Source organism: Primulina tabacum, unplaced genomic scaffold (genome assembly GCF_025594145.1).
Source record: "Primulina tabacum isolate GXHZ01 unplaced genomic scaffold, ASM2559414v2 Contig1048, whole genome shotgun sequence".
NCBI classification, from domain to species: Eukaryota; Viridiplantae; Streptophyta; class Magnoliopsida; order Lamiales; family Gesneriaceae; genus Primulina; species Primulina tabacum.
In genome coordinates this window covers 1,061-14,331 of record NW_027460067.1, presented here as the reverse complement: position 1 = coordinate 14,331, position 13,271 = coordinate 1,061, and the positions used below count along the sequence as shown (strand labels likewise).

The window sequence follows — 13,271 nt, the reverse complement described above, 5'->3', positions numbered from 1 at the left end:
ATAAAAATAAACATCCCACTCAATGTCGGGTGCGATCATACCAGCACTAATGCATCGGATCCCATCAGAACTCTGAAGTTAAGCGTGCTAGGGCGAGAGAAGTACTAGGAATGGTGACCCCCTGGGAAGTCCTCGTGTTGCAGCCCTTTTCGTGTTTTTCTATTTTTGATTACTTGTTGACAGACGATTTTCGGCTCAAATCATCTGAATCTCGATCGGGACCAGATAAGACATGTGAAGACAACGTAGGTAGGGCACTACCGGATTTGGACAAAATTGTAGCCTAATTTGATTGTAAACGGGCAAACGAAAGAGACTCATTACTCTGCAATGAGCTGGCGAGATTTTAGCCGAATTCCTTCTCTAAGACCCTCAAATTTGCTATTTTCCGCTTCTGTTAAGCTTCCGTTTCCTCGAGAAATTAGTTTAGGAAGTCTGAAATTCGATTCCGGTTCCATTTTATCGTATCCTAGGCATAATAATAGCTTTACATTCGCTATTTTCTTCTTCTTTTTTTTCTATTTTATTGGAACATTTAGCGATTTTTGTTGTCGTGAGCCGGTTTTGTGCAGAAGAGTACGACGCAGATTATTCTGGAGATGGTTAACTCATTAAAAACAATTATTTCGACTGTTTTAGCCCTAAGTTACGTAAACGGTCGCGACACGAGGAATGCCCAGGGAGGTCACCCATCCTAGCTCTGTCATCGCGCCAGAACGCTTAACTTCATGGTTCTGATTGGACGAGAGCAGTGCCACTTGTTGTCCATCGGCGCCCGCTCCACACGTACTCGAGGGATATAAGAATAAACATCCCACTCAATGTCGGGTGCGATCATACGAGCACTAATGCACCGGATCCCATCAGAACTCCGAAGTTAAGCGTGCTTCGGCGAGAGCAGTACTAGGATGGGTGACCCCCTAGGAAGTCCTCGTGTTGAACCCCTTTTCGTGTTATTGTATTTTTTATTACTTGTTGACAGACGAATTTTGGCTCAAATCATCTGAATCTCGATCAGGACCAGATAAAACATGTGAAATCAACGTAGCACGGGCACTCCCGGTGTAATGCCCGAGATTTTGATTCTGGTAATCTTAGATTATTGATTAAGAATTGAGGTGATTATAGCCGGGCCATTTCGTGACCAGATTGGGCAAAACATATGAAAAGTACAATATTTGGACAGAACTGTTGGCGCCCGAGCGGTAGGAAATGACCGCCCGAGCGCCAGTGTTCAATAAGAATAGCATTCGGGCAGAACCTGTGGTGCCCGAGCGGTATAAAATTACCGCCCGAGCGCCAATGGATAACAAGCCGAGTACCGAGCAGAGTGTTCGGCGCCCGAGCGGTAGTTTATAACTGCCCGAGCGCCGACTGAAAATCAGGGAGAATGGGACACATATCTTTACATGCATGAGATATATATATATATATATATATATATATATAAGTTTCCTTCTTCAGAATTTAGCAGGAAGAGTCGAGGATTTCTCTAAGAAATCCTTACGCCTTTTAGCGTATAGATTTGTGATTTGTGAACGTTCCGCCCGTCCGATTTTGAATTCGATTATGAGATATTGGAAGTGATATCTGACTAATATGGTATTGTTGGGTATACCGATATTGTACCGTTATGCCATCGATAGTGAATTAGATTGAGTATTGAGCAGAACAGATTTGATTGGAGTAATGTATTGATATTATACTCCTCGATATTGTTATTGCCAGATTGATATTGTCAGGCTTTGAGTTCGAGACTTTGACAGAGTCAGAGTGACAGAAAGAAAGGTATAAATTAATGTTGAGTTGGGATTGCACAACTCGAGTGAGGTTTGACTCGAGTTTCCCTAAATCACATACCTAGTTTACTGCATTGATATTTGTAGTTAATGAGATTGATGTTTGTAGTCCATTGATTTATAGCCACTGCATGTTTTGACTACTGATTCGTTTAGTCATAGACTGATTCGTCTAGCTATCGGCTGAGTTGCCTAGCTACTGGCTGATTCGCCTAGTCATCGGATGATTCGCCTAGTCCCTGACTGATTCGTCTAATTATTGGCTGATTCGCTTAATCCTTGACTGATTCGTCAATTCTATGGCTGATACGACTAGTTGATTTACAGTTTTGATATCATACATGTTTGTTGATTGGCTGCATGTGAATGATATTTGTTATATGCTTTTGTATATGTTTTTATATGATTGCATGTTTACATTGTTTATACTGGGATTTATTCTCACCGGAGTTATCCGGCTATTGTCTTGTTTTGTATGTGTGCATGACAACAGGTGGGACAGGCTCAGGGTCGAGGAGATGAAGAAAGATCGTGACTAGAGTGGAGGCTCCGGACTTGGATTAGAGATAGGGTTGGACACTTGATATTAGCTGTTAAACCTTAGTTGAATAAATGTATGTGGTACAGGACTTGTACTTTTATACTGAGATGTATATACGTTTTATTTCACTACGTTCCGCATTTTAAAAAAAATTTAGACCCTGTTTTATAATTGATTAATTAGTCCCAATGATGATTAAGAACATGATTAGCGTCCGGGCCCCCACAACAGGTGGTATCAGAGCGATAGATCCTTTAGACTGAGATAGAAGCTAGTGAGCGAGGTAGATTGAGTTTTCTTTCCTTGCTTGTGATTGCTAGTATGCTTTACTGCTTTATATAATACATGTTACTTGACTTATCTGATTCGATTGTGTAATATGTATTATTGGGAACGAATTTGAACCGATTCTTGATCAGCAGTAAGATGATCGGAGGAGGGACTGAATTGAAACAGGTTTGTTGGATTGGGGTTACTAATCCTTTTGATATTCAGATATGCCTCCTCGAAGAATACCAGAACAGGGTAGCACATCGAATCCTCCAATGGATGTTACAGCCACTCCAATGGAGACATTATTGAAAAGGTTTCAGTCGTTCAAACCACCGACACTGAAGGGTACTGAGACATCAGTTGAGTGTGAAAGTTGGTTAGATAACATTGAGATGATGTTTGATTCACTGGAGTACAGTGATGAGCGCCGAATTAAATTGATTGGGCACCAGTTGCTTGATGTTGCAAAGAACTGGTGGATTACGATGAAGAAGGCCTTGGAGCATCGGGGTACGACTATTACTTGGGATGTATTTAAAACTGAGTTTTATCAAAGATTTTTCCCAGTGTCGTATAGAAAAGATAAGGGGGCGGAATTTGCCAATTTGAGACAGGGTCAGCTGAACATTGAAGAATATGTGACCAAGTTCTCTACCTTATTGAAGTTTGCTCCCCATGTGGCTGGAAATGACAAAGCCGTTGCTGATCAGTTCATCAATGGCTTGAATCCCGATATATTTACATTGGTGAACAAAGGGCGACCGAATAACCTTGCTGATGCCATGAATAGAGCAAAGGGCGCTGAAGCGGGCCTGATAAGGCAGAGAGGAGCTGCATCTGTTCCCCTAGAATCGAGATTACAGCAACCACCTCCCCGATTTGAGAGTGACAGTAGCAGTGGTAGAAAGAAAGATTTTCTGAAGGCTAGAGGAAAGCAGTTTAAGAAGTCTGGCGGCAGTTCTGCTAGCTCCAGTGGTTCCGAACAGAGTTATACCGGCGTTTACTGCGGAAATTGTGGAGGGAGACATTCCACTGAGCAATGCCAAGGAGTACTTGGTAGTTGCCACTTCTGCAAACAACAGGGACATTTTGCCAGAGTGTGTCCACAGAAGGGTTCTCAAGGATCCTAGAGAGCCGAATCATCTGGATCAGCGGCACAGTGGAGTAGACGATCAGCTGCTGTTCCTTCATTTCAGCCAGCACCATCTCAGTCACAGTAGAGGCCAGGAGGAAGTCAGACAGTTGGCCAGCCTCCTAGACAGCAGGCCAGAGTATTTGCTTTGACTGAGGAGCAGGCTCAGGAAGCACCAGATGATGATGTTGCAGGTAACTGTTCTTGATGTAGTTATCCTCCTTTTGTATTGATAAATACGGATGCTTCCCATATGTTTATTTCTGAACGATTTGCATTGAGTCATGCATTGCCTGTTGAAGCTTTATTCTACTGTAGTGTATCTCTTGACTAGTTGGGGAGAGTTTTTATATCAGTGAATTCTGTAAAATATCGTATACTATAGTAGGATGAGAATGAGATTGAGTTAGATCGTGTGGTAGCTTGTATTGTCCTAGTGTTGTCTGGTTTTGAGACTGCATTACTGATATTGATATGCTGACCAAGTACAGAGCTACCCTAGATTAGTTCCAGAAGATGGTGAAAATCGGACCTGAGATGGCCAAGGGATGAATAGTGTACGATAAGGATTCTAGATTGAGAATTCCTTTGATAATTCGTACTATCTATAACTCGATTATTACAGAAAGGAACAGAGGGACTCCTTATGTATTCGGTTGATTTACTGAAGTTGAGTCTATCATTGGCTGATTTACCAATGATAAGAAAGTTAATAATGTTTTCCCCGATAAGACTTCTGATTCGATTCCAATCAGAGAGATTGATTTTAGCCTTGATTTGATATCAGAAACAGATTGCATCCTGCTTGAGACAGATTACATTCAGGGTGTGTTATATCTGAAGATGTTATATCTGTTGAATTTAGCAGAGTTAAACCGGAATTAGTTGGCCGAGGTGGATATCAGTGTCAAACATTTGCGGTTTATGAGTTTAGCAGATCAGTACCGATGAGTGATGTTTTGAATCTGATTGAAGCTTGCTGTTGTTTGAATCTGGGTTTGAATCAGGTAAGTAATACTGCCTTGTATATGAATAACCAATATGTTGTTCCAAATGTTCCGAATTTAAAATGATAAATATTGCCAGACAGTGTGCAATAACTTATTCAGTATGCATTTTGATAGTTGAAAAGATGTTGATAGAAACAGATGAGAGTAGATGTGACAGAGTTTGTACTGGAATGTCTAATTACCTACAGATAAAGACAGAAATATAGAAACCAGGAGATGGGTTATACCGATTATTGATACTTAAATAGAAATGAGGGTACATTTCGATGGATTGGTGACGAAAATATCGAAATTTTCCTAAGACTGTGATGCGATGTGATTATGATTATAATTGATAGAATGCTTGAATATGCATATATTAGGTGTACAGGATGATGTACAGATAAGATCAGACGATCAAGAGTTATGTCAGAAGAGTGATTAGACTGCATTGAATGCCAAAATTGACTATATCACACGATGATTTTCGGTTGATTTTGTATTTTTGGCAGAATATATTATAAACTCCTTCACCTATCGTCTATAGATTGACGGATAGTCGGAGCAAACTATCCAGATATCGGAGAATATCCAAGAACTGTAGTGCTGGATTTTAGCACTAGTTGACATGATTTATTGTCATTTGTGAATTATCGTACAACCACAGCTATCAGACGAGTATTGAAATGACTTCTTTCGAAGCGTTGTACGAAATGAAATGTTGATCCCCTCTTTATTGGGATGATATCTCTGAGGTTCCTGATATCGACCTGGCATGATCAGAGATATGACTGAAAAAGTGAAGCTGATTTAGAAGAAAATGAAGGCAGCCCAAGACAGACAAGCCAAATATGCCAATGTCCGACGACGACCGTTGGTATTTGAGGCTGGAAACCGAGTATTTTTGAAAATTTCACCTTTCAGATGAATTGTCCGATTTGGCAAGAAAGGGGAGTTGTCTCCACGATAGATTGGGCCGTATGAGATTCTTGAGAAGATAGGAGATCGTGCCTATCGACTCACTTTACCGCTTTCATTATCCGGAATACATGATGTCTCTCATGTAGTTTTATGGCAGAAGTACATGCAAGATACTTCCCATATGATTCAACCAGACGAAGTTGAATTGAATGAGACATTGAGCTATTTCGAAAAACCGATTCAGATTATTGATCGTAAAGAAAAGTAGCTCAGAACGAAGACTATTCCACTTGTGAAGATTCAGTGGAGTCGTCATGACATCGATAAAGCTACTTGGGAAACCGAGTCTGATATGAGACAGAGATTTCCTGATTTATTTCACTGATGTGAGTATTTTGATTCAGCTTCTGCTATACATTTCTTTCTGATATCTAATTTGATTGCCTGTGATTTCGGGGACGAAATCAAATCTTAGGGGGTGAGAAATGTAATGCCCGAGATTTTGATTCTGTTAATCTAAGATTATTGATTAAGAATTGAGGTGATTATAGCCGGGCCATTTCGAGACCAGATTGGGCAAAACATATGAAAAGTACAATGTTTGGACAGAACTGTTGGCGCCCGAGCGGTAGGAAATGACCGCCCGAGCGCCAGTGTTCAATAAGAATACTATTTGGGCAGAACCTGTGGCGCCCGAGCGGTAGAAAATTACCGTCCGAGCGCCAATGGATAACAAGCCGAGTACCGGGCAGAGTGTTCGGCGCCCGAGCGGTAGTTTATAACCGCCCGAGCGCCGACTGAAAATCAGGGAGAATGGGACACATATCTTTACATGCATGAGAGATATATATATATATATATATATATATAAGTTTCCTTCTTCAGAATTTAGCAGGAAGAGTCGAGGATTTCTCTAAGAAATCCTTACGCCTTTTAGCGTATAGATTTGTGATTTGTGAACGTTCCGCCCGTCCGATTTTGAATCCGACTTCAGTACTGTGTTCCTATCGACGCAGGCTTCAACTGGACGTAAGTTTTGCTACGTTTTGATATTATTTGAAATTATGTTGTTGAAGGAATCGGATATGATTCATATATGATGTTCTTGCGATATTAGACATTGTATAATCGAAACCGGACTGGAGAACAGATATCATATGAAATTGTTATGATTTTCAGAGTAGTTTTGGAGTCGATTTGATATCATAATTGAATTGTTATCGATTATGAGATATTGGAAGTGATATCTGACTAATATGGTATTGTTGGGTATACCGATATTGTACCGTTATGCCATCGATAGTGAATTAGATTGAGTATTGAGCAGAACAGATTTGATTGGAGTAATGTGTTGATATTATACTCCTCGATATTGTTATTTCCAGATTGATATTGTCAGGCTTTGAGTTCGAGACTTTGACAGAGTCAGAGTGACAGAAAGAAAGGTATAAATTAATGTTGAGTTGGGATTGCACAACTCGAGTGAGGTTTGACTCGAGTTTCCCTAAATCACATACCTAGTTTACTGCATTGATATTTGTAGTTAATGAGATTGATGTTTGTAGTCTATTGATTTATAGCCACTGCATGTTTTGACTACTGATTCGTTTAGTCATAGCTACTGGCTGATTCGCCTAGTCATCGGATGATTCGCCTAGTCCCTGACTGATTCGTCTAATTATTGGCTGATTCGCTTAATCCTTGAATGATTCGTCAATTCTGCGGCTGTTTCGCCCAGACACTGGATATAGGAATTATATCGATGCCGTTTAGGGTTGGGTCATTCCTATCGACTAAGATTCGATATAATTCTCAATATTCAAAACCGGGATCCCTAGATTAGGAATGAGTCAAGTCTGAGACGACGCGTTGTTTGAGTCAAGTCTGATACGACTAGTTGATTTACAGTTTTGATATCATACATGTTTGTTGATTGGCTGCATGTGAATGATATTTGTTATATGCTTTTGTATAAGTTTTTATATGATTGCATGTTTACATTGTTTATACAGGGATTTATTCTCACCGGAGTTATCCGGCTGTTGTCTTGTTTTGTATGTGTGCATGACAACAGGTGGGACAGGCTCAGGGTCGAGGAGATGAGGAAAGATCGTGATTAGAGTGGAGGCTCCGGACTTGGATTAGAGATAGGGTTGGACACTTGATATTAGCTGTTAAACCTTAGTTGAATAAATGTATGTGGTACAGGACTTGTACTTTTATACTGAGATGTATATACGTTTTCTTTCCTTACGTTCCGCATTTTAAAAAAAATTTAGACCCTCTTTTATAATTGATTAATTAGTCCCAATGATGATTAAGAAACATGATTAGCGTCCGATCCCCCACACCCGGATTTGGACAAAATTGTTGCCTAATTAGATTGTAAACGGGCAAACGAACGAGACTCATTACTCCGCAATGAGCTAGCGAGAGTTTAGCCGAATTCTTTCTCTAAGACCCTCTAATTTGCAATTTTCCGCTTCTGTTGAACTTCCGTTTCCTCGAGAAATCCGCTTAGGAAGTTTGAAATTCGATTTTAGTTCTATTTTATCATATCCCAGGCATAATAATAGCTTTACATTCGTTATTTTCTTCTTCTTATTTTTTTTCTATTTTCTGCTAACATTTAGCGATTTTTGTTGTCGTGAGCCGGTTCTGTTCTGAAGGGTATGATGCAGATTACTCTAGAGACGGTTAACTCATTAAAAATAATTATTTCGATTGTTTTAGCCTTAATTTACGTAAACGATCGCGACACAAGGACTGCTCAGGGAGGTCACCCATCCTAGCTCTGCCATCGCGCCAGAACGGTTAACTTCAGTGTTCTGATTGGGCGAGAACAGTGCCGCGTGTTGTCCATCGCCGCCCGCTCCACATGTACTCGAAGGATATAAGAATAAACATCCCACTCAATGTCGGGTACGATCATACCAGCACTAATGCACCGGATCCCATCAGAACTCCGAAGTTAAGCGTGCTTGGGCGAGAGCAGTGCTAGGATGGGCTACCCCCTGGAAAGTCCTCGTGTTGCACCCCTTTTTGTGTTTTTCTATTTTTGATTACTTGTTGACAGACGATTTTCGGCTCAAATCATCTGAATCTCGATCGGGACCAGATAAAACTTAATTGGAAACGGGCAAACGAACGAGATTCCTTACTCCGCAATGAGCTGGCGAGAGTTTAGCCGAATTCCTTCTCTATGACGCTCTAATTTTCGATTTTCCGCTTCTTATAAACTTTCGTTTCCTCGAGAAATACTCATAGGAAGTTTGAAATTTGATTCATGTTCCATTTTATCGTATCTTAGGCATAATAATAGCTTTACATTCGCTATTTTCTTCTTTTTATTTTTTTTCTATTTTCTAGGAACATTTAGCGATTTTTTTTGTCGTGAGCCGGTTTTGTGTAGAAGGGTATGATGCAGATTATTCTGGAGATGGTTAACTCATTAAAAACAATTATTTCGACTGTTTTAGCCATAATTTACGTAAACGGTCGCGACACGAGGAATGCCCAGGGAGGTCACCCATCCTAGCTCGGTCATCGTGCCAGAACGCTTAACTTCGTGGTTCTGATTGTGCGAGTGCAGTGCCGCATGTTTTCCATCGCCGCCCGCTCCACACGTACTCGAAGGATGTAAGAATAAACATCCCACTCAATGTCGGGTTCAATCATACCAGTTAAAATGCACCGGATCCCATCAGAACTCCGAAGTTAAGCGTGCTTGGGCGAGAGTAGTACTAGGATGGGTGACCTCCTGGGATGTCCTCGTGATTCACCCTTTTTCGTGTTAATTTTTGATTACTTGTTGACAGACGATTTTTGGCTGAAGTTAAGCGTGCTTGGGCGAGAACAGTACTAGGATGGGTGACCCCCTAGGAAGTCCTCGTGTTGCACCCCTTTTCGTGTTTTTTCATTTTTAATGCTTGTTGACCGACGAATTTCGGCTCAAATCATCTGAATCTCGATCAGGAAAAGATAAAACATGTGAAATCAACGTAGCTCGGGCACTGCCGGATTTGGACAAAATTGTAGCCTAACTAGATTGTAAATGGGCAAACGAACGAGAATCATTACTCCGCAATGAGCTGGCGAGAGTTTAGCCGAATTCTTTCTCTAAGAGCCTCTAATTTGCAATTTTCCGCTTCTGTTAAGCTTCCGTTTCCTCGAGAAATCCGCTTAGGAAGTTCGAAATTCGATTCCGTTTCCATTTTATCGTATCCCAGGCTTAATAATAGCTTTACATTCGTTATTTTCTTCTTCTTATTTTTTTTTCTGTTTTCTGGGAACATTTAGCGATTTTTGTTGTCGTGAGCCGGTTCTGTGCGGAAGGGTATGATGCAGATTACTCTGGAGACGGTTAACTCATTAAAAACAATTATTTCGATTGTTTTATCCTTAATTTACGTAAACGGTCGCGACATGAGGACTGCTCAGGAAGGTCACCCATCCTAGTTCTGTCATCGCGCCAGAACGCTTAACTTCATGGTTCTGATTGGGCGAGAGCAGTGCCGCGTGTTGTCCATCGCCGCCCGCTCCACATGTACTCGAAGGATATAAGAATAAACATCCCACTAAATGTCGGATGCGATCATACTAGCACTAATGCATCGGACCCCATCAGAACTCCGAAGTTAAGCGTGCCTGGGCGAGAGCAGTACTAGGATGGGTGTCCCCCTGGGAAGTCCTCGTGTTTCACCTTTTTTCGTGTTTTTCTATTTTTGATTACTTGTTGACAGACGATTTTCGGCTGAAGTTAAGCGTGCTTGGACGAGAGCAGTACAAGGATGGGTGACCCCCTAGGAAGTCCTCGTGTTGCACCCCTTTTCGTGTTTTTCCATTTTTAATTACTTGTTGACAGACGAATTTCGGCTCAAATCATCTGAATCTCGATCAGGACCAGATAAAACATGTGATATCAATGTAGCACGGGCACTGCTGGATTTGGACAAAATTGTAGCCTAATTAGATTGTAAACGGGCAAACGAACGAGACTCGTTACTCCGCAATGAGCTAGCGAGAGTTTAGCCGAATTCTTTCTTTAAGACCCTCTAATTTGCAATTTTCCGCTTCTGTTAAACTTCCGTTTCCTCGAGAAATCCGATTAGGAAGTTTGAAATTAGATTCTGGTTCCATTTTATCGTATCCCAGGCATAATAATAGCTTTACATTCATTATTTTCTTTTTCTTATTTTTTTTCTATTTTCTTGGAACATTTAGCGATTTTTGTTGTCGTGAGCCGGTTCTGTGCGGAAGGGTATGATGCAGATTACTATGGAGACGGTTAACTCATTAAAAACAATTATTTCGATTGTTTTAGCCTTAATTTACGTAAACGGTCGCGACACGAGGACTGCTCAGGGAGGTCACCCATCCTAGCTCTGCCATCGCGCCAAAACGCTTAACTTCATGGTTCTGATTGGGCGAGAGCAGTGCCGCGTGTTGTCCATCGCCGCCCGCTCCACATGTAGTCGAAGGATATAAGAATAAACATCCCACTCAATGTCGGGTGAGATCATACCAGCACTAATGCACCGGATCCCATCAGAACTCCGAAGTTAAGCGTGCTTGGGCAAGAGCAGTACTAGGATTGGTGACCCCCTGGGAAGTCCTCGTGTTGCACCACTTTTCCTGTTTTTCTATTTTTGATTACTTGTTGACAGACGATTTTCGGCTCAAATCATCTTAATCTCGATCGGGACCAGATAAAACATGTGAAATCAACGTGGCTCGGGCACTGCCGGATTTTGAAAAAATTGTAGTCTAATTTGATTGTAAACGGGCAAACGAAGGAGACTCCTTACTCCGCAAGGAGCTGGCGAGAGTTTAGCCGAATTGCTTCTCTAAGACCCTCTAATTTGCAATTTTCCGCTTCTGTTAAACTTTCGTTTCCTCGAGAAATCCTCATAGAAAGTTTGAAATTTGATTCCTGTTCCATTTTATCGTATCCAAGGCATAATAATAGCTTTAAATTCGCTATTTTCTTCTTCTTATTTTTTTTCTATTTTCTGGGAACATTTAGCGATTTTTGTTGTCGTGAGCCGGTTCTGTGCGGAAGGGTATGACGCAGATTATTCTGGAGATGGTTAACTCATTCAAAACAATTATTTCGACTGTTTTAGCCATAATTTACGTAAACGATCGCGTCACAAGAAATGCAAAGGAAGGTCACCCATCCTAGCTCTGTCATCGCGCCAGAACGCTTAACTTCGTGGTTCTGATTGGGCGAGAGCTGTGCCGCATGTTGTCCATCGCCGCCCGCTCCACACGTACTCGAGGGATATAAGAATAAACATCCCACCCAATGTCGGGTGCGATCATACCAGCCCTAATGCACCGGATCATTAGAACTCCGAGGTTAAGCGTGCTTGGGCGAGAGCAGTACTAGGATGGGAGACCCCCTGGGATGTCCTCGTGATGAACCCTATGTGTTTTTCTATTTTTGAATACTTGTTGACAGACGATTTTCGGCTGAAGTTAAGCGTGCTTGGGCGAGAGCAGTACTAGGATGGGTGACTCCCTAGGAAGTCCTCGTGTTGCACCCCTTTTCGTGTTTTTTCCATTTTTAATTACATGTTGATAGACAAATTTCGGCTCAAATCATCTGAATCTCGATCAGGACCAGATAAAACATGTTAAATCAACGTAGCATGGGCACTGCCTGATTTGGACAAAATTGTAGCCTAATTAGATTGTAAACGGGCAAACGAACGAGACTCATTACTCCGCAATGAGCTAGCGAGAGTTTAGCCGAATTCTTTCTCTAAGACCCTCTAATTTGCAATTATCCGCTTCTGTTATACTTCCGTTTCCTCGAGAAATCCGCTTAGGAAGTTTGAAATTCGATTCTTGTTCCATTTTATCGTATCCGAGGCATAATAATAGCTTTACATTCGTTATTTTATTTTTCTAATTTTTTTTTCTATTTTGTGGGAACATTTAGCGATTTTTGTTGTCGTGAGCCGGTTCTGTGGGGAAGGGTATGATGCAGATTGCTCTGGAGACGGTTAACTCTTTAAAAACAAGTATTTCGATTGTTTTAGCCTTAATTTACGTAAACGGTCGCGACACGAGGACTGCTCAGGGAGGTCACCCATCCTAGCTCTGCCATCGCGCCAGAACGCTTAACTTCATGGTTCTGATTGGGTGAGAGCAGTGCCGCGTGTTGTCCATCGCCGCCTGCTCCACATGTGCTCAAAGGATATAAGAATAAACATCCCATTCAATGTCGGGTGCGATCATACCAGCACTAATGCATCGGATCCCATCAGAACTTCGAAATTATGCATGCTTGGGCGAGAGCAGTAATAGGATGGGTGACCCCTTGGGAAGTCCTCGTGTTGCACCTCTTTTCGTATTTTTCTATTTTTGATTACTTGTTGACAGACGATTTTCGGCTCAAATCATTTGAATCTCGATCGGGACGAGATAAAACATGTTAAATAAACGTGGCTCGGGCACTGCAGGATTTGGAAAAAATTGTAGTCTAATTTGATTGTAAACGGGCAAACGAACGAGACTCTTTACTCCGCAATGAGCTGGCGAGAGTTTAGCCGAATTCCTTCTCTAAGACCCTCTAATTTGCGATCATCCGCTTCTGTTGAACTTCCGTT

At 41.4% G+C, this 13,271-nt stretch overlaps 5 non-coding genes and 3 pseudogenes across 5 annotated transcripts; all 8 read left to right on the top strand.

Moving 5' to 3' along the window:
* Window positions 1–27: 27 nt before the first annotated feature.
* Window positions 28–146, top strand: LOC142535456 (5S ribosomal RNA). Its single transcript, XR_012817546.1, has one exon. It is a non-coding gene; the product is annotated as a 5S ribosomal RNA (ribosomal RNA).
* Window positions 147–826: 680 nt separating this feature from the next.
* LOC142535454 (5S ribosomal RNA) lies at window positions 827–945 on the top strand. Its single transcript, XR_012817544.1, has one exon. It is a non-coding gene; the product is annotated as a 5S ribosomal RNA (ribosomal RNA).
* A 7,630-nt stretch (window positions 946–8,575) lies between these two features.
* On the top strand, window positions 8,576–8,694 carry LOC142535455 (5S ribosomal RNA). Its single transcript, XR_012817545.1, has one exon. It is a non-coding gene; the product is annotated as a 5S ribosomal RNA (ribosomal RNA).
* Window positions 8,695–9,321: 627 nt separating this feature from the next.
* LOC142535463 (5S ribosomal RNA) lies at window positions 9,322–9,440 on the top strand (annotated as a pseudogene).
* Window positions 9,441–10,241: 801 nt separating this feature from the next.
* LOC142535459 (5S ribosomal RNA) lies at window positions 10,242–10,360 on the top strand. Its single transcript, XR_012817549.1, has one exon. It is a non-coding gene; the product is annotated as a 5S ribosomal RNA (ribosomal RNA).
* An 805-nt stretch (window positions 10,361–11,165) lies between these two features.
* LOC142535457 (5S ribosomal RNA) lies at window positions 11,166–11,284 on the top strand. Its single transcript, XR_012817547.1, has one exon. It is a non-coding gene; the product is annotated as a 5S ribosomal RNA (ribosomal RNA).
* A 683-nt stretch (window positions 11,285–11,967) lies between these two features.
* LOC142535464 (5S ribosomal RNA) lies at window positions 11,968–12,084 on the top strand (annotated as a pseudogene).
* An 804-nt stretch (window positions 12,085–12,888) lies between these two features.
* On the top strand, window positions 12,889–13,007 carry LOC142535462 (5S ribosomal RNA; annotated as a pseudogene).
* The last annotated feature ends 264 nt before the right edge of the window (window positions 13,008–13,271 follow it).